The sequence below is a fragment of the Camelus dromedarius genome, chromosome 6 (genome assembly GCF_036321535.1).
Source record: "Camelus dromedarius isolate mCamDro1 chromosome 6, mCamDro1.pat, whole genome shotgun sequence".
NCBI classification, from domain to species: domain Eukaryota; kingdom Metazoa; phylum Chordata; class Mammalia; order Artiodactyla; family Camelidae; genus Camelus; species Camelus dromedarius.
Genome location: NC_087441.1, coordinates 40485734 through 40505822, shown reverse-complemented (window position 1 = coordinate 40505822; position 20089 = coordinate 40485734). Strand labels below are relative to the sequence as shown.

At 36.8% G+C, this 20089-nt stretch overlaps 1 long non-coding RNA gene across 2 annotated transcripts in view; it reads left to right on the top strand.

The window, feature by feature from the left end:
- Nucleotides 1–20089, top strand: part of LOC135321484 (uncharacterized) — a 398183-nt gene that overhangs the window by 296862 nt on the left and 81232 nt on the right. The window lies entirely within an intron of this gene.

Sequence of the window (20089 nt, the reverse complement as noted above, 5' to 3'; positions counted from 1 at the left end):
AAATTAGAATATTAGACTAAATATGTGTCCAATAATGAGACTAATTAGATGATTGTATAAGGATATGATCATGCTTCTGAAGGCTATGTAATACCATTATGAAAATCCTCATTTTTGGCTAAGTGGAAAAAATAAAATGGAAATACACATTTTCTGAATATTAAAAGACCTAAGTATGTGGCTTTTCTGTCTATAAAAGACTTGAAAGAAATATGTCAACATATTAACAACAGATATTCTCTGAGTTTTGGGCAAATGGGCATTATTATTAATGTCTAATATTTTTATATGTTTTGTGCTACTTTTTTATCTGGGGGAAAAAACTGGAGATATTAATTTCAAGATGTTTTATATTTTAAGATTGTAGAAGATAAGATGTAATACAAAGTGGCCCCCTGATATAGTTCAAAATATTCACTATGTGGGTCTGTCGATGGTATTATAAATCACCTTCAGAGGGAGTGTGGGGCAGAGAGCTTGCTGCCTAGTCCGAACAGTACAAAAGTGTATTTCATGTGTCTTAGAGTGGAAGGCCTGAGTGAAGTGCTGAGAAGGTACAAAGGAGTGTGAAGTATGCGAGCTGCTGTAGGCAGAACGGCTTCAAGGATGCAGAGGCTGATAGAAAGGACATGGAAAGGACAAAGTGGTCCAGGAAGGCCAAGCAGTAGAAGTAGAAATGAGCATTGAGTGTTCAGTAAAAAAGAAGGCAAACCTGAGTGAAGTGGAGGTGACATGTTGGGGGAAAGTGGAAAATAAGCTTAGACAATTTGGGGTGTCAGATTTTGAACAGGGTTATGAATTGATCAAAGAACTAATAGAGCTATGTGCATTGGATGTCAGAATGAAATGAGCAAGGCAACTAAGTCATTGTAGTTAATTAATTATCCTTCATTAATTAAGGATTAGGGGAAATAACAGAACTGATAAAAATGGAATCTACTCAACTGAAGATTTAGATGCTATAAATAGCACCCTCAAATGGGCTATATGATAGTCATCAAATGTCCATTGGGACATCAGGAGCAAACACGACCTGCAAGACAACAAATTGGGTAGGAGAAAGAAGAATATGCTTTTCAGGTTGTGAGCTAGAGGCAAAGAAAAGAAGAAAAGCACAAATGAGCAAGACAAACACATGAGAAAGTGTGCTCTTGGCTGAGGAGCACAAAAATTCAGAACAGCAGAGAGATCCAATCCATTCATCTGAGTGCTTACGAGGAACAATGCTGCTGCTTTAACCGTCACCAGCCAGACTCAAAAACGTTGTGTTGTATTGCCATCTGCTATGAAGCCAAGGCCCTGAAGGTTTCACCTACAAAGAAAAAATTTGACATCTTAAGGTGTTTTGGGAATTTTCTTAAAAAAAAAAAAGAATAAATTTTAAAATCGCAAGAGCTCCAGAGAATGGATAATGACAAGTAACCAAGTCAGAATTAAAAAGGGAAAACAGAAAGAAAAGCTTGGAGGAGTTATACGGATATGTTCCTGGAATTACTGAGAAAAGACAGTGCATATTTGTCATGACCTGAGTGAATTAAGTGGAAATATGATTTGCTTGATCCGTGGTCTCCCAGAGAAAATAGGACTTGTTAATAAAATGTGTAATTTTTATGGAAAATGCAAGAAACTTCATGCCTTGAGTTGGGAGAGAAGGTAAGTGATGGCCAGGGATCAGAGAGCTGTAGTGGGCAGAGCCCTGACTCCTCTGTGACTGTTTGTCAGGCTCTTGCACCAGGTATTTCCAGGGGTCTTGGGAAATTGCAGTCTGGATCAATATTGCCATCTGCCCAGGCTTAGTTTTGGCAAGCTGTTAACTTGTTGCCTTAGGTCATACATTGATTCCTAGATTAAAGGATTAAATGTGAATGTACATACTCTGATCCAGCTACCAGCACCACAAGGTGAAGAAAATTGGCCTCCAACTTTTAATTTAATTATGCTATCCATCTATTCAAGACATTTATCTACGGTGTTATTGTGTCCCATGTAGTAAGCATTTCTAGAGAATCTGATAAAGTCAAGTCCTTTAAAGAGATCTGCATTATAAAGAAAGGAAAACTCTACTGAGTGTGTGTGTGTGTGTGTGTGTGTGTGTGTGTGTGTTTAAATCCTGCTGAGACCAAGTGAGACAAAGTTACTAAGCCTAGAAATATGATTATGGAAGAGAAATGAAAGACTAGAAAAATTCTGAGTAAAAACTGTCTGTACAAATTACATAATAAAAATTATTAAATTCAACCATCAAAATTAAGTGGAAGGATAAAGTGCCTCAGTTCTTAATACACGAAGAAAAATAAGAGAAAAACAGAAATTATGTAAGGGGCTATTTTATTTCTGTTGGTTTTTCTTCTTATAAGCAAAGGTGCATAATTTCTGGTTGTCCTGAAAAAGCGTGTGAGTCTATTGTGATCACTAATCACAGTAATTGGTGAGGATAATGATGGTCGTTGATGTCAGGATTAACTTGCGTGCTATCTGCAAAGATAGGAGTGTGCCTAGAGAAATACTGTTATTGAACTCCTGGGAATAACTTGTTAATGAGTGTGTGGGTTAAACTACAAGTTTATTGCCTGGGACATTTTTAGGGGGAACATTTCTACTAACAGTTAGCACTTATTCAAACTGATCTGAAGAACATCAGTACAGAATTGTAACACCTCTGCAAAATGATGTACTGATAGACTTTGAACATTTGTGACCTTATTAGCTGAGACAGTAAGATGTTGCCTAGAGTGACAGGCACTAATCACAGTCCTTGTAGAAACAGAAGGAGCTTTAGGAGGGAATCTTTGCCAATCCCTTCACTTTACAAATAAGGAGCTAAGCCTAGACAGGTTGTCACTTGCCCAGGGTCATATCACTAACTAGTAGTAGAGCCAAGACTGGAACACAGGTCTCTAGAGAAAAGGCATCAGACATTTTGGATTGACAGTTCTTCTGACGTTGGTCAGCCTTCCCGATAGCTCCTGCCCTGTTCTAGCCCCATCCCAGGATAATATAGGCTCTTACCACAGAAACAACAAAAACAAGAGGCACTAGTGGCAGATAAACAGGAGTCAGAGAATGATAATTTAAAGAGTGATCGAAGAGTAGTACATACACAGACGTTTTTCTGCCAAATTTAACAGTTTAAAGATTGAGGGTTATAATTATAGCATATGTGGTTTATAACAAGACTTCAAGTTACTCAGAATATGAAAGTGACAATTAAATGCTCTTTATCATCACCAACATCACCATCATCACATATCACCATTTACTGAGCACTAATAATGTGTCTGACACTGTATTAGACACTTTATAAAATTGTATCCTTAGCTTTTTAAAAAATGATTTTTTACATAACATAAAAACTGGTCTCAAAAAGTGAAGAAAACTGCTTATAGAATGTATAATTACTAAGTTATGGAGCTAAAATATTAATCCAGGCCTGTGTTCTATCTACTAATTACATCCACCCACAACTATTCTCACCACTGTCCAATTAGAAGTATTAACAGAGTGGCATAATTTGCCATTCTGGCCTTCATACCTTCAGGGAAATATTTTAATGTTGAGCAACATTCTCAGACACCTCTCACCATATCCACTCCCTCGTGCAACGCTTCACTTGAAATGGTCACCTTGCGTCAGAGAAATGAAAAATGGCAAGTGATAGAGGAGCTCCTGGAGGCAGTTACAGGTGAAGTGGGCAGAGGAGAGGGGTCCCAGGATGGAACATGGACTCAGGTGGCCCTCGTTGCTCCCCTAGCTTGAGGCCTAGACAGTTCACGAATAGATACATGATTGTTTAGTTTCAGAAGTTAGAGTTTCTGGGTTTTTAGAAAAAAATATTTCAGAAAAATTGTAAACACTGCCGCTTTACATGTTTTGCTGTATAGAAAGACAGCAAGATGTTATAGATGTTCCATGAATGCCATGTCCCTACATAGTAACAATTTTGACTACACATTTTTCAGATATTTTAAAGAACTAATGACAGCTTGTTGGTGGGATGCTGGTGACACGCTTGGTGTACCTCCACTCCTGGTTGAGAGAGCAGGAAGACCTTGCCAGAGTTCCAGGCCTGTCTCTGTTTTGGATTGCTGGCCTTTCATGAACTCTCTCTCCAAGGCCCGTCAGGTTCCTTTCCCAATCACATCCTGGCTCCTTTGAGATTACCATTTTGCAATCAAGAGACATTTGTCCAATGTCTTCTATGTGCCAAGATGCAGAAGTCGATAAAAAGACGTGGCCTATAATGACTTTTTCAGTCTAATGGAAGAGACATACATTGAACAAGTAAATACAGGAATAAACACATACGTGCAGCTTGTGCTAAGTGTTATAAAGGAAACATGAATACAGGGAATGGCAAGGAAGCACTTAGAGGCAGAGTTACAGGTGAGATGAGCAGAAGAGAAGGGTTTCCTCGCTGGCCCCTGCTGGGCCTTCTTCCCTTAAAGTCAAAGAGCCTGTCCTCCTGGGAAGGAGGTAGTGGGAACGCCCATTCCCTGTAAAGAGAAGCTGAACTAAAACAGAAATGAGGTTGGTTCAGTCTGAAAAAAGGAATATGACTTGGAAACCAGACACAATTACAAACACTATGCATGTGGGCTGGCTATGTAAGACAGTGAAAAACAGAAAGATGGAAGTAAACATGATAAAGTAGCAGAAGGAAGTGCCAAGGCCTTGACTGCTAGTGATGATGAAGAAAAGCTATTGATAAGTATCAAGTTGCATCATGACAGGAACTCTAATGATCTGACTTTCATTAATAAAAAATTCCAGTTAAATCACTATTTCAGAAAACAGCTTTTAAAAGAAATGGCCACTGAAAGCATTGATGTGTGTCTAATTTGTGTTTTTTCCAAACCATATGCCTATCCCTAAAACAGATACAGAAAATTTCTCTGATCTTCTGGTGTCTGAGGAAAGGTGAATGTTGGTGGGTGGAATCAAACTCTCTATTGAAAAAAAGCTTTATGGAGCTGCTGTCTTCCAACAGAACCCTCATTTAACTTATTATTCTTGAGGTAGAGGCCTGACAGGGTTATTTTGTTGCAGAAAAATGTGTTACAGCTCGGTGTTACAGCTCAGTTGTGACAGCAACCTGGATCTGAGCGAGAGACCAAGCATCAATTGGAGAGTTGAAGGACTCAGGTTTATTACGCCAGCGGGCCCAGAGGAGTTAAGACTCCAAACTCTGGACCCCGTCTGTCGGTTTACACAGGCTTTTATAGGGTGCCAGTTTACACTTTGCAACATCATATGCAAATAAGGTATAACAAAAGTTGACTAATTAGGAACAAGCTTGTAGAAATGGACCAATCAGGAGGTAGAGAAATAACCAATCGTGAGTAAGGGAAATGGATCAATCAGGAGTGAAGGAAATAACCAGTCAGGAGTGAGCGCAGAGAACCAATAGAATTTTAGGGGTAAGTTCCACCTCCTAGGAGTATGCCATTTCAGAGGCAAAAAGTGAGATAGAGCCTCTGGGCCACGGAACTGGACGGTGCTGGCAGGAGAGTAGTGGCCCTGCCTGGGGGTCCTGCTGGTCTATTTTATAGGGCTTCCCACCTCAATTTCAGTTAGGGATCCTTGGGAAAAATGAGGGATGTATTTAAATTAGAAGGACATGAGATCACCCTTTTAACAGTATCTGGATCGCCTTAGGAGTACGCCTTGCATACCAGTCACTTGTTAACCTTTTGTCTCTGCATAGCTGGAGGCATCTGTATAGGGTCAGCACTTCCAAATGTTATTTTAAAAAATTAAGGAGCTGTACTTATAATGGGACAGTAACTCTAAACCCCAGACTGCTTTCCGGCAGCACATTCATTCAGTCGTTCTTTAATCATTCTGTCCACTGAAATAAAATGCACAACATAAAAGCTGAGAGTTACGTTTATTCAGCGGACATTTCTGAGGACTCGAACCCCTTGAGCCTGGGATGACAGCCTCTCAGATCACTTTGAGGGACTGCTCTGAAGAGGTAAGGGAGGCGCCCAGGATTTATAGGAGTTTTTACAACAAAGACCAGGTAGTCAGAACATCAGAAGACTACTGTTAAGAAAAACCAGATATCCCGAGTTAAGGAATTCAGCGCTATTATGTGTGGGAATGTGCAAAGGTCTGGGCTCATTGCAATCATTCCCTTGACATGCACCTTAGCTATCTTGGGCCAGTATCCTGTTCTTTCACATCCCTCAGGGTGTACCGTTGGAGGTCGCTGCACAGGCCAGGCTGCCTACTTGTCTGCATACTGAGTTCCCCCTCCACTCACAGTCGTGGGTGGTGGGAGGAGCTGATGACTTGATGGCTACAGCATGGCTTTCAGTATTTTTCGTTCACAATTCAAACATACTCCATGTATTCAGTCAAAATTTATTAAATACTTAGTATATTTAGGCACTATTGTTAAGTGTTAGGGATTAAAAACAGGATTGAAACCCAGCATAATCTCTGAAAACTTCTAAGAGTGGAGAGGAAGACTATCAAATAAAAACATTTTAATAAAATTAAAACAAAATTTAAATTTAAAAGATAAATTGTACCCGACAGTTAAATGGGCAAGAAATATTTCATTCAAGACTACTGCATTAGGAGAGAGAGATTGAACTCTACTCCACTGAGATGATAGATGGGAAAGTTTTTAAGCACTGGAGTAAGCTAGTAAAAAAATACTGCAGCATATTAAAAAGGAGATTGGTTAATGAATTCAGGCCTTCTGTGTTTGCTAGTTGGTGCTAGTCTTACGAAAGTTAGGCTCCTATGTTCACACTGACCCTGGAAGTTAAAAGGCGTTGTCTTTCATGATGATTACTTTTCAAAGGGATGGCTCCTAGGTCCTTGAGAAGGACCTTCCTGGGCTGTAAAACTGGCAAGAGGCTGGGAGAATACTTACGTCTCCTAAAGTAAATGCTCTAAAGAAGGGGAAATCAGGGACCTTTAGGCAGGAAGAAACTTGTCTCAAGTTTAGTCAAGCAGAGGGGACATAAGGATATCTTGGTTAATACAGTGTGATAAATGAAATGATGGAGTTTATCTCAAAGAACACATAGGAAGATAAGTGTTAAATTGCATTGAAGGAATAAGTTAAGGTGACCTTTTAAAGGGCCCATTTAAGGGGCCATTTAAAAATTAGAAGCAAGATAGTGTGGTCAAAAGAAAATTGGACTCTGAATTATTTGGGATTTTAACCTTGACTGCTGCTTGTTACATCAGTGTGACATTGTACAAGTGAAGCCTGTATGAGCTACTATTTTTATCTTTAATGGGGAAGTGACCATCTACCACCCGATTCATAGTATTGTTGTGAATATCAAATGCCATAAGATTTATATGGAACTCCTTTTAAATAGCACAGAGGCAAATAAATGCAATACAATATTGTTAGTCATTATTGACCAAGTTCATGAAAAACTGAAAACAAAAAGTAAAGAATTACTTCTCAAAGTCTCTAAACGCAGTCAGTTTAATGAATATACACTTTTCAGTTTTCAAGTAACTGGTAATTCTGTTCCCATATAATCCATTCCCTACCACCTCGAAAAAAATCCTATTTGAAAGTGTTGATCACTTTATTAAACCATCATAATCCATGTACTGAAACCTGTAGAAGAAAGATAAAACTGCAGACTATTTATATTTCAGATCATTTCATCAAATATATCCAGGTGGAATTTCTTACAGGAAAACCAATGTGGTTTTATGTTAGAGAATCTACTATTATGATTTATATAATTGATAAGTCAGAGGGAAAAAAACACTATTTTCAAAAGAATCAGAAAGAAAATTTTATAGTATATAACCAATTCTCATTTTAAAATTATGGAAAGATAGTAAATGAAAGATAGTTATCCTTTATAATAAAAGTTATCTGTTGAAGTCGATAGACAACATTATACTCAACCTTGAAACATTAGAGGCATTCCCATTAAAATTAGACAAGACCAGGAGGTACTGACAATACTATTAACATTGTTCTGGGAGCAAGAAACAATCAACTGCAAAAATCAGCAATTATAGGAGTACTTAAAAAAAAAAGTACTTAAAAAAGAGGAAATACAATCACAGCATTCTCAGATAAATGAAGAGATTCTACTGAACATCAATATACAAAATAATAGAGTTTAATATATTAGTCAAAAATAGTTGCAAAGGTAATTTTAAAATATTGTATTTCCAATAATCTAACAATTGAATTATTACAAAAAAACACATAAGGCCTTTGTGAAAACAATCACAGATGATAAAGAGGATGAAATTAAATGACTAAACAAAGGGACATAATGTGTTCTTAAATGGGAAATTGAATATTATAAAAATAAATACATTATTTTTCACATTAATTCATTAATTGTGATTCTAAACAGAATAATGAGAGGAATATTAAATTGATGAAGTAGTTAAAAATTGAGAAAGCAGTTAAAAAGTAAAGTTATGAATGTAATCCATTTTATTAAAGTTAAAGTCACTCATAACTGAATGAAGAAATTGTAAAGATTACTGTCCTCCTTCTTTGTTCACTCCAGCCCCACGCATTCTCCCAAAGTGTCCAAACAAACAAAATAGGGACATTCGAAGAGGAATTGCTTCTCTGCGTATCATAATGAGTTATAAGTAGACAATACTTAAAATAACATGTTCCTGGCACAAGAAATGATGCAAGATAGCTTTAAAAGATTGACTATGACCAATGCAGCAGAAGAGGAATAACTCAGTGCCTGACAAAGACTGGCTCACTGTGAACAGCAACCTGAGTCCTTACTGAACGAAAATGTTGATTCACTCAGTGGTGCTGTAACAGTTGTTTCAGAATAAAAAGCAGTCTTTTCATACACCCTGCACTAAAGTATTTCAGATGGATTAAATAACAAAATATAAGAAAACAACACTCTAACAACCAGATGGACATTTAGATAAATACTTATATAGTTTCAGAATGGAGAACTTTCTAAGTGTAAAAACAACAGAATAAATGGCACAAGAAAAAGAATAAAGATTGAATAATGATTATTTAAACTTTGAGATTCAAAAAATTAGAAGAAATAATAAATAGGGAAATATTCAGGACATATATATTAAAATATAGCAGTCTCATCCTTAATATATAAAGACACATGTTATTAAAATCAGTTAGAAAAATTACAGCACCAGTAGAAAATTTGGAAAAGGACATATACAGTAAACTCAAGAATTATCTATAAAAACAAATGTGTAAAAGCATATTAGTTAATAGTTTATAAAGAAAATAAAATAAAAGTAAATTGTAATACTATTTCATCTCCAATGAAATGACGGTTAAGTAGTATAATATCTAGTGCATGTAAGACTATATATAGCAAAATGGGAGTTTCTCGTACACAATATTAGCTGGGAAAGAAGAACCTTTCTGGAAGATTAGTTGGAAAATTGTGTCAGGAGTTTTAAATAACTTTGGGGCCAGAAATTCCATTAATAATAAAACTTTAAAATAGGTGAATTTCTTTCAGATATATCTAAATATCCACAAATAAGAGAAAGACTTTATAAATTACAGTGCAACTGTAGAATGGAAAATTATAAAAAAAATTTAAGTCATGTTTTAGGGAGTATTTAAGAAGTTGAAAAATATAATAGGGAGTTAAATGAAAAAAATAGGGTGCAACTACATATTGTAGGAATGTAATTTAATGTGACAAGGCATCTGTCTAAGAGAAGACATGCTTGAAATCTTCTGAAATATTAATCTTGATTGTGGGTGGATTTATTCTTTTCATTCTGAAGAATGTTCTAGTTTTCAAAAATTACTATTAAAATTCTATAGTCAGAAAAAGTGCTAGCAAAACATAAATGAGCTAAGGCCTGCTTGTGGGCTGTTTGCAAAATGTTTACTGTCACATTAGTCCAACAATAATCACAAACAACCCCAAAACATTGAGCATATATTATATGTATTATGAGCATTATTTCTCTAAACTTAACCCCACCCTAACCCTAACCAGTACTAACCATATTAGGTAACAATGTCAACTCTATGTTCAAAATGTCAAAAATGATTTTTTTCTCATAGTACCCAGAACCATGTAAAATTATGTATTATATAATCCTAATATTTTGGAGCATAACAGAAGAAATAATGCAGGTGTATATTAGGCACTATAAAACAAAAATTGTGCACTTTATATCAGATACCCTAATTTTCTAATTTATCCATATTCATTTATTTAACAAAAATGTATTGAATATTAAGTAGAAGTCATATTCTAAAAAAGGTGACAATCCAAGAGTCATAAACTAAAATTTTAAAAAGGTAATCAAGATGATAATTTTTCTGGGACAAGCTGAGTTCTGAACTCCAGAGCTTTTATTTACTAAGACAAGGAATACACCTTGATTATTCCCTCTAATCTTCTCAGGGAAACTCCCTATTCCCTTTACTTTCATACATTTATTTTCCCTCATCTTTATATTTAGTGCTTGTCCTCATCATCTATTTCTTTTTTTAATTAGTCCTTCAGTCAACTTGGTGATTCACAACTGGACCCTCTAGCCAGTTCTAAACATAGTGGCCACTCATTAAATAAATGGAATTAATTCCATGTTTCACTCATGCAAAATTATTGCTGAACAGGCATGTTCAAGTTTAGATTATTTTGCTGTATTCATAGATAATAGCGTTACAGGTATTGTCTATTCAATACCCTGCATGTCTAAGATTCAGTGACTTTTTCTAAATATCTAGCTATGAAATTAAACTATTGAATATTTAATAATGTTTAAATATTAATGTTCTTAGAGGGCAGGAATATATAAAAATGGGATTCATATTTTATTCTTTTAGATAATGGTAGTGAAACAACAATCATTGCATCTCTTGAGCATATATATGGATAGTTTGCTATCGAGGGCGAAACTAAGTGGGTGTCCATCAAACAGAGCTAGTTGGAGACCTGGATTGTTGGCTGTGAGGTGTCAATATCACTTGCATATTAGTGTTTGCTTGCAGGGTTTCCTAAACCAAATAACTTACCTTTATTTACTAATACTGAATGTAGTAATTAAACACTGTCATCACATAAGTTAAAATAAGAAATTTTTTATATAAAAAAAGAGTTGTGGAATTTTAAGAAGATCTTAATGAGGTGTCATGAAATTATATAGAGTAAGATAAAGAAGAGACATAATGTTTTACTTAATTGTGTTTAAAATAAATACACATTATCAGGGTGACCGAGATCTTGCCTGCACTGTTGAATTATACAGAGGATGAAACTAGCAGGAATTATGACTTAAGCACTCATGTGCAAATCAGTGGTCTCTAAACTTGGGTGAGTGCACCATTAGATACAAGGATATCCCATTGAAGAGTGAACAGAAAATATTAGCACTGATATTTATATTTTTTCCTGAAGATATAATAAAAATTAAGTTTTATTGATATTTGGAATGTGAATAGGTACTGGAGTCTTCACTAGTTCATTGTGTTCTATTTCCTATATCATAAAGAATCCATACGGCATCTGAGCAAAGGGTGGAGGTTGCACAAAACCAAGTGAACGTTTGCTTTCAAGATTTTGTGAGACTGTGTAGTTTACATGTGTCTCATTAAGTGGTTATGTGGATTGCATTATATAGTGCTTTTTTAACTACTATTAATGTTTATCAGATTTAAATTTTTTTAATTGAAGTATGATTGATTTACAATGCTGTGTTAGAATATTGTGTTATTTTCTGGTGTACAGCAAAGGGATGCAGTTATAAATACACATATATATGCTTTTTCATATTCTTTTCCATTATAGCAAATAGTTCCCTGTGCTATACAATAGGACCTTGTTGTTCATCTATTTTATATATAGTAGTTTGTATCTGCTATATATTTTATATATAGTAATTTGTGTCTAGTTTTAAATACACTAAACTTGTGAAAATTAATAAGTGGATCAAAATGAACCCTGTAGAATAACTCTGGGTTGAGGATAATATTTTTAAAGAGAAGCAAACAACAACCCCCTCTCTACCCTCTAAAACACGTGAGGTGATTTTTGCCAGCCTCATCTCAAGGCAAGATCAATGAAGACCTAATCAGGTTTGTTTTAAAAAAGTCAGCTAAATTCTTTGAAATTATATAATTGCTAAGAAAACTATTTGAAATATAAATTTATACACACTATTTTTAGCAATAAACCTCAATTAAGCATATTTTGTGCCTTGAAATATTGGTTTATATCAGTAGTACTTATACATATATGTATAATTTTTGAAGAAATGGAATGCATATATAGATTTTGATCATGCATGACTTATTTTATTATTTATGTTTTATTTATTAATTGTTAATGATATGAGTATTTGATCAAATAAGTTTGGAGTCTACTATTAGAGATAGTGAATTTGGCATTATCTTGGACAAACAGGACTAGGGCTGGTTTACGCAAAACAGTAGGTGCTAACGTCAAATGAATATTGATTAATATACATACTCAAAAAGTAAATCTAAGTATCGGGTAAGAGACAGGGAGTGTCTGACAGTGATCTTGAATTATTGACTAATAACATTCCAGTACTGACTTTCCCTCAGCCCTGAAGACATTTCCTTGATACCCCTGAAGTCAGTTTGGAAAACAGGGTACGAGACCTGAACTCCAGGGAAACATTCCCAGGGACGGTTCTCATTAGAACCCTGACAGCTAAGTCTGAGGCCCTGTTTCTAAATGTAAGTTTTAACTGGTGAAATGGCTCACCACAGCTAATGATCAGAAGCATATGTAGAGTCTACCCTTCTAAGTGTGGACTATATAACATCTCCTTCTCTGTGGTCTTGACCAGTGTTAACCAGATGCTGCAGGGCACTTCAGAGTGGCAGCTCCAGGGGACTGTATTCCAGGTTTTACTTTAAGTCAGAGTTGAGCGAAAAAGTTGCATTTGCTCTGTCCCACAGGTTGTACTCTCAGAACACTAGTATCCCACCTGGCAAGGGGGTGTAGGACCTCTGGGGCAGCAAACAGGTTGTTCATCCTAAGAAATCTGGCAGAGCTACAGCATCTGGGGCTCTCTCTCTTGAATCCACATCACAGCAGTGATGAAACCCTAGGCTTGATGGCTGCTGCCTAACAAAGTGATTTGGGGGTTTCAGAGTGATCCTAGGAGGGAAAACTGAGTCTTTTTAAAGAAAATTGTATTGATTAAAAAAAATGGGGGGGAGGTGATTTGGTTTATTTATTTATTAGTTCGGTCTGTCTGTCTGTCTGTCTATCTATCTATCTGTCTGTCTGTCTGTCTGTCTATCTATCTATCTATCTATCTATCTATCTATCTATCTATCTATCTATCTATCTACATAATAAGCACACACTCTACCACTGAGCTATACCCTCCTCCCAAAACGGAAGAGTGTTGTGGGGACAAGTCTTCTCCTCTTGTGGATTTTCCACCAAGATTCATTTACTAGGGGGCACATTTTTAACAGCTTTATTTACAATAAATAGCACACACCTGAAGCATAGAATTTGATTTTTGCTTTGTGTGCTTATCTATGTAAACATCACCACAGTCAAGATAGAAACTATATTTATCACCCTTTTGAGGTGAGTATAAGAGCCACGTGGAAGCTTTTGGAGGAATACCTTTCAAAATGAGAAGGAAATTGGACTAATACATTTCTGAGGAAAATTAATTTTATGGAAGGGTAGGAAAAATGTAAGAGACTGAGGGGGGAAAAAAGTTAGAAGAGAAGTGTAAGTACTAACGGGGGATGTTATGGTAAGTCCAGTATCCAAAAAGTGGTAGAGGATTCTGAAAGCCAAATAAATGAAGAATTAGGAGTACCCACTCATTTGGCACATGGAGGTAACTGATGAGAGAGCTTTTGATCAAAGAGATGAGGATGGAAATCATAGTGTCAGTGATTTTGCAGAAATGGGAGGCAGGGAAAGGGTGATCCTGAATGTAGATGACCACCTTCAGAAATTTGGCTCTTTTAGTCCCAGGAACTGTGATGGTGAGAAAAGAACGTAGGGTTCGTGGAGTGTTGGGGGTTTACTTACTGTTTTTTTTTTTTTTCTAAGATGGTTAATAGTTTGTTAACATCTATAGACTTTCAGAAAGAGTGACTAAGATGGTGAAGATAAAATGAAGCAGGGATAACTGGGAGTGTGAGGCAAAGAAGAAAGGAGAGAAGATTTAGAGAACAAGTGGAAGGTTGAGAACAATCTTCTACTAACAAAAGAAGAGAAGAAGTAAATATTTATTTTGGCAATTTTACCTTCTGGGTTTTCTTCCATCTCTCCTGTTCTGATTTCTCACTCAACTGGGCAGATTTGTCTTTCTCTACCTCCCATGTACAACCCATCAATATATCCTTCATGTTACTTTCAAAATAGGTCTTGAATTGAATCACTCCTTACTTTCTCTACCACCAACAACCCAATTCAGGCCAACAGCATCTGTCTTCTATACTCCTGCTAAAGTCCCTTAATGGTTAGAGTGACTGAATGCTTAACTTCCTGACTTACACAAAGCATTTTTGAGATTGATCAAGGGTATTATTTATGCTTTGCTGGATCATTAGACAAAAGTTCAAGGGTCCTAAGACACTTGGTCACCTACTAATGGACGTTCCTGTCCCCACACTTGCCGACATTCTTCAGTCTATTCTTCATGTGGCTGCAAGAATGAAGGATAATCAAATGGTGTCAGTCATCTCTCCCTCTCCCCAGTCCCACCACACACTCGCATTCCCAGTTTTAAAATTCCTGGAGACTTCCATTGAACGTAAAGTTAAAAGTGAACTCCAGCCAAAAGTCTAGAAGGCCCTGCTGAACTAATTCTTGCTCATCTTTCCTAGCTCATCTTTCCTAGCTCATCTCAGAACATATGCCCCTCCCTTTCCCTTTTATAATCTATCAGCCAAATGGACCTTTTGCCCTTTTTGTGTACCATGAACATACCAAACTCTTTCCTGTATGAGGGCTTTTATATTTGTTCTTCTTTTTGCCTAGTGTGTTGCCAATAATGTTTGGTTTCCTGGTTAGGGCGCCAGGTTACACAGGCATATTAAGTTTTTGAAAACCCATTGAGCTGTAAGCTTATGTGCATTTTTATGTCATTTTATGCCGTAATAAAAAAATTAATTTTAAAACTGATGGGCTATAAGGATCCGGAATCCTTGTAGTAGCTGGTATTTGCAAGTGTATAACAGAGCTAATTGGAAAGACTGCAGTGTAGGGTTCTAAGCTGAAGTTGGAGATTCAGACTTTGTTGTGGCCCAATGCACACGGCTCTGTGATTGTCTCCAATCTCATTATAGCAGCTCTGTTGTAAGAATAAAGGAGGTGGGATGTTCCAGATCCAGGTTGGAGCTTTTTTCCAGAGCAGGATTGGCAGAAGGTTACAGGAGGAAGGAAGCTGATGCTGTCAACAAGAAATGCATCAAGTTGGCGGTTCTAGATTAGATAGGAAGGAAAATGGAATTTATTCATAGGTTGAAGGAAGGTAGGGAGAGAAGGAATTAGAAGTTTATGAGCTCAATCCAATTAAATAAATGTGATAATGGAAGGATAAGTATTAGTACAAATGCGAATTTATAGCTGAAAACTTCAGAGATGGAGTAGTAGTTCCATGTGATTGCCAGGTCCCAGGTAGGTAGAATTGGGTTTGAGGGCTCAAGATAAGGTGAAAATAAAGGTCACCAGAGTAAAAAAGCTCAAGAAATTATGAAGCAAGCTCTTGGACTGATCTGCATGGGCCTTGAACTTACCTGGAATACTGACAAGAATTTGAGTTGAGGAGAAGGCCCTAAGCATGGTGCTGAATTCTTGGATAAATGCAGAAAAATGACTCAGAGGCTTGTGTATGGTTCTGAACTGTAGACCCATGTGGCATGATATCAAGAAGGCAGGCTCTACCTATGGTGGTAGAGGAGTCAAGAGTTCTGAAGTGCCAGGTCTTTGGATGGGGTGGAGCTGGGGACCAGGAGAATGTTCACACCCTTCCTGGTGCATGCATTCCCTGCCCCTGGGACTTCACTGTCTCCATTCCAGAGAGCTGGGGTTAGTGCAAAGGAGGAGGCAGTTTTCAGCGAAATCCAGGAACTAGAAGACATGTTTGATGAAGAGATGTAAAAGAGGATTTTTTGTTGTTGTTGCCTCTGTTTTGTTTTGCTTTGCTTGTTTACCATGGAACAGGGATTTTAGAAGGAATAAAGTTTTGGAGGGAGATCAGTAAAGTCTAAGTAGGAAGGTAGCACAAAACTTTATGGAAATGAGGGTGGACAGAACACTCTGGGTTCAGATAAAGGGTGACAGATGTTCAGTGTGGTGTTTTGCTGTATCTCAAAGTTCCACGTATCTCTGTTGTCAGGTTGTTTCCGCATTTCTGTGGGGCCAGTTTCCAGGTAGAGTCAGATAACCCATGATGCACGCACTTGGACTGTCCTTCAGAGTTCCAACAGATTGTTGGGGGAACTCATTATAATACTTTTGGAAAATTTTAGCCTAAGTTTAGAGAGGAAAGATAATTTAGTTCCTGGGACACATTCCTTCTTTGCAATTTTAGCAGTTTCTGGTGGATGGGAAAACTTGGACTCCTTTGGAGGGAGCCAGGAAGCTCTAAACTTGTTCTTAGAGTAATGATCCATGATATTGATTCCTGATTCCCTGTTGAGATGGTAGCTAGTAACCAAGGAAAGTAGCCTTCCCTACAGCTGGAGCAGGATGTAAATAGGGAGTCTCCCCTGGGATGGACTGAAAGAAACTCTTAGAAAGAGAAACAAACTGTTTCTGAGAACAGGATATGTAGTCACAGAGGAGAGAAAGTAAATGAGGGAGAAGCCAGGCTGGCCCTGTGGCAACATTCTTTTTTTATCCCAAAGGGGTGGTTTGCTTGTTTCTGGGGCTGGGGAATTTCCCCTAGTAACACTCATATGTTGCTGCCCATCGGCTTCTTTGAAGCACTTGACCAGCAGCTGGGGAGTGAGAGGATATGAGCTAGTCCTATGGGCACAATCATTGCCTTTCTGCAATTTAAGGGTGTTCTGAATTGGGCTTGTGAGTTACTTCTATGTCCTCCGAGTAGATAGATGGGCTGAATTTCCTAAGTAACCAGGACCTATTGGCTTGTCATGCAAAGACCTCACATTTGGCCAGATCTGGATGCCCCATAGCAAAAGCCTTCTAGAACCACATGGTTAAATTTATGAGGGAAAAAAGAGTGAACTAAAGATTTGAAGAAAGGATTTAAGTCTTACAAAGAGAGAGAGCCAATTACCACATACTTGAGAGTAAAGACTCTTGGGATGCTTATAAATGTTTATAAGGCTCAGGAGAAACCTTTTCCAGAAAGGAAAACATTTTTAAAAAGTGTGTGTGTGTGAATAAGATAACAAAAACACTAAAGAACGACTAACACACTGAATGTATAATGGAAATGGTAAGCAATATCATTGGAAAATTCATTTATTATGTTGTAAGCAAAAAGCATACAGATTGTATTAGCTTGGGACCTTTAACATCTTGTTATGTCTCCGATTGTAGAATAAAGGTAAAAGAAATTAGGGATTTGGTTCTTTAAAAAAGCATGAGAGAATGAAGAGTAAATGTCTAAATGAGAGAAAAATCTGCAGTCTTCGTTTCCTCTTGAGAAAAGCCATGCCCTGGAAGCCCACTGAAGCAACTAGCATAAGAAACAGATATATTCTAAAGAATCCAGGAAAATGTCTCCTCCCTCCAAGCTCTCCTTCAGGCTCTAAGCTGTGCTGTGTCTCATTTTTCTGCTTTGCAGGACAGAATTTAAATCGGTAAATAAAAACATAAGGATGTTAAAGCACTTCATCAATTTGAAGTATTTAATGAGATGTTTCAGGGTGCTATATCACACTGCAGATTCTGGTTCAACTCCCACACTCAGTTTCTAATGGTCTAATTTATATTGTGGCGATAGTTTTAGTTTCAAGGTAGCTATGGTGACCTTTTCTGACCCCGTATTAATTATCTATGACCCGTTTTCAGTTTGGTTTTATGTCTTTCAGTTTTAAAAATAATTATTATGTTTGATCTGTGATATCTAGGAATATTTTATTTCTCATGCCACAAATATTATGTAAGTGTTTATTTTTGCTGCTTTTATCATCTACACAATATCCATCTTTTTAATGGTAAAAATTAAATATGACATTGTGTTTTGTATGTGCAAGAAGTTCAGCTATGATTAACTGGCAAAGACTAGAAAATGCTCCCTTAGAAAAACCAATAACAAAGCATTATTTGGCTTTTCAGTGTGGAAAATGAATGTTGCATTTTATTCCTTTCCATCATCGCCCTTAGAATTGCATTTCCTTGCAGTAGCACCAAGAATAATGCAAGGTCATTTCTAAAGTGTTTGCTTTTCTTGGCTTTGTTCACCTTTCCTCTGAGGGAGGAATGTTTGAATTGTGACCCAAATGTCTCTAGTGTGTCCAGAAGCTCCCCTTTAATTACTTAGGTGGACAGATAAAAATAGAGAGTAAGTGCACAAAAGTTTATGGTTTTCATAAATGCATCCATTGTGGCAATTTCATTATCCATACCATCTGAAGGCTATGTGCTTTTTAAAGGTAGCATTTTCTAAGTCTGATGCAAAATGGAAGTCTAGAAAAGTTAATTTCTAATGGAAACTGGAGAATTGCTTTCTCCTTACCATTACTTTAAAGAGTCTACCTAATAATTACATTTTTAAGTCTCTGTGATTTCCTTCCCTTGCTTTGACATGTAGGTAATGGATCTTTCTATTATGTAGAACACAGGTTCAGAATCCATATTCTGCCATGTTAGTAGGCTCTCTGAAAACACTATCTGTAAACGGGTCTAGGTGTGAGTTTTCATCTTATTTAACCTGTGTAATCTGTTTTTGAAAATGAAACTCATCCCTTCATTTGCATTCTAATTATAGGCGGTACAAAACATCAAGTTTTAATTGGCTTAAGAGAACTGTGTACAAGAAAGCCTCTTGCACAAACAAAAACAAAGCGTAAATAAAGGACAGAAATAGACTCACAGACAGAGAATACAGACTTGTGGTTACCAGGGGGGTGGAGGGTGGGAAGGGATAGACTGGGATTTCAAAATTGTAGAATAGACTACACTGTATAGCACAGGGAAATATACACAAAATGTTATGATAACTCACAGAGAAAAAATTGTGACAATGAGTGTGTATATGTCCATGAATAACTGAAAAATTGTGCTGAACACTGGAATTTGACACAACATTGTAAAATGATTATAAATCAATAAAAAATGTTAAAAAAAAAAAAAAAAAAAAAGAAAGCCTCTTGCAAAATGTAATAGAGGGCTTTGCAGGGGACCAGCTGGCTCTCTGTTAAGATTAGGGCTACGATAAATGGAAAAGGTTTAACCCCCTTCCAGATTCTCCAATATCTCAAAATCAATACAGTAAAGCTTCATAAATGCCCTGATCTTACAAAAGAATGTCACAGATGATTTCTCCAGAGGATTTTTAATATGCTGCAGTTACTAGTTATTATTTCTGTATGGTTACAGGATCCACCAGCCCAACAAGCAGCTAACGTTGATGGGATAAATCCAGTAGCATTAATATAAATTTGCACTGAATAGTGTTTGAATGAAAAGTTTCTAAAATCACCTAAATCCTTATGATTCTAAGGAGTTCTAAATCTTCTTAAATATTTGTTATGTAAACAATATTGTTAAGTCAAAAACATATTGAAGGTCTTTTTACTTAAGATGTAAATGCTCAACTCACTTCCCCGCCTTGTTCTCAGTCCTTTTTCTGTTTCTCTTTTTATTCATTATTCTTAATAGCCAGTAGCTTTTCAAAACTTACTGGAGTGAATCCATCTTTTCACTGGTCTCTGACAGATAGGGAGGCTTAAAAAATGCAACGTCTTCACGATAAGACATCTGAGGAAACAATATTGTAAATTTCCTTCTGAATGCCTTCTCCCGTATGAAGAGCCCAGAGTAAATAAAACATTTCAAGCACAGCTTGGGAGCATGCATATACTCAGCTGAAGGCAGCTCCCCTCCCCTTTGCTCTGAGAGTATTTCACTGAAGGCCTCTTAAGTTGGAAGCCAATCTGACATTTTGACGTAAATGTACTGTTTTA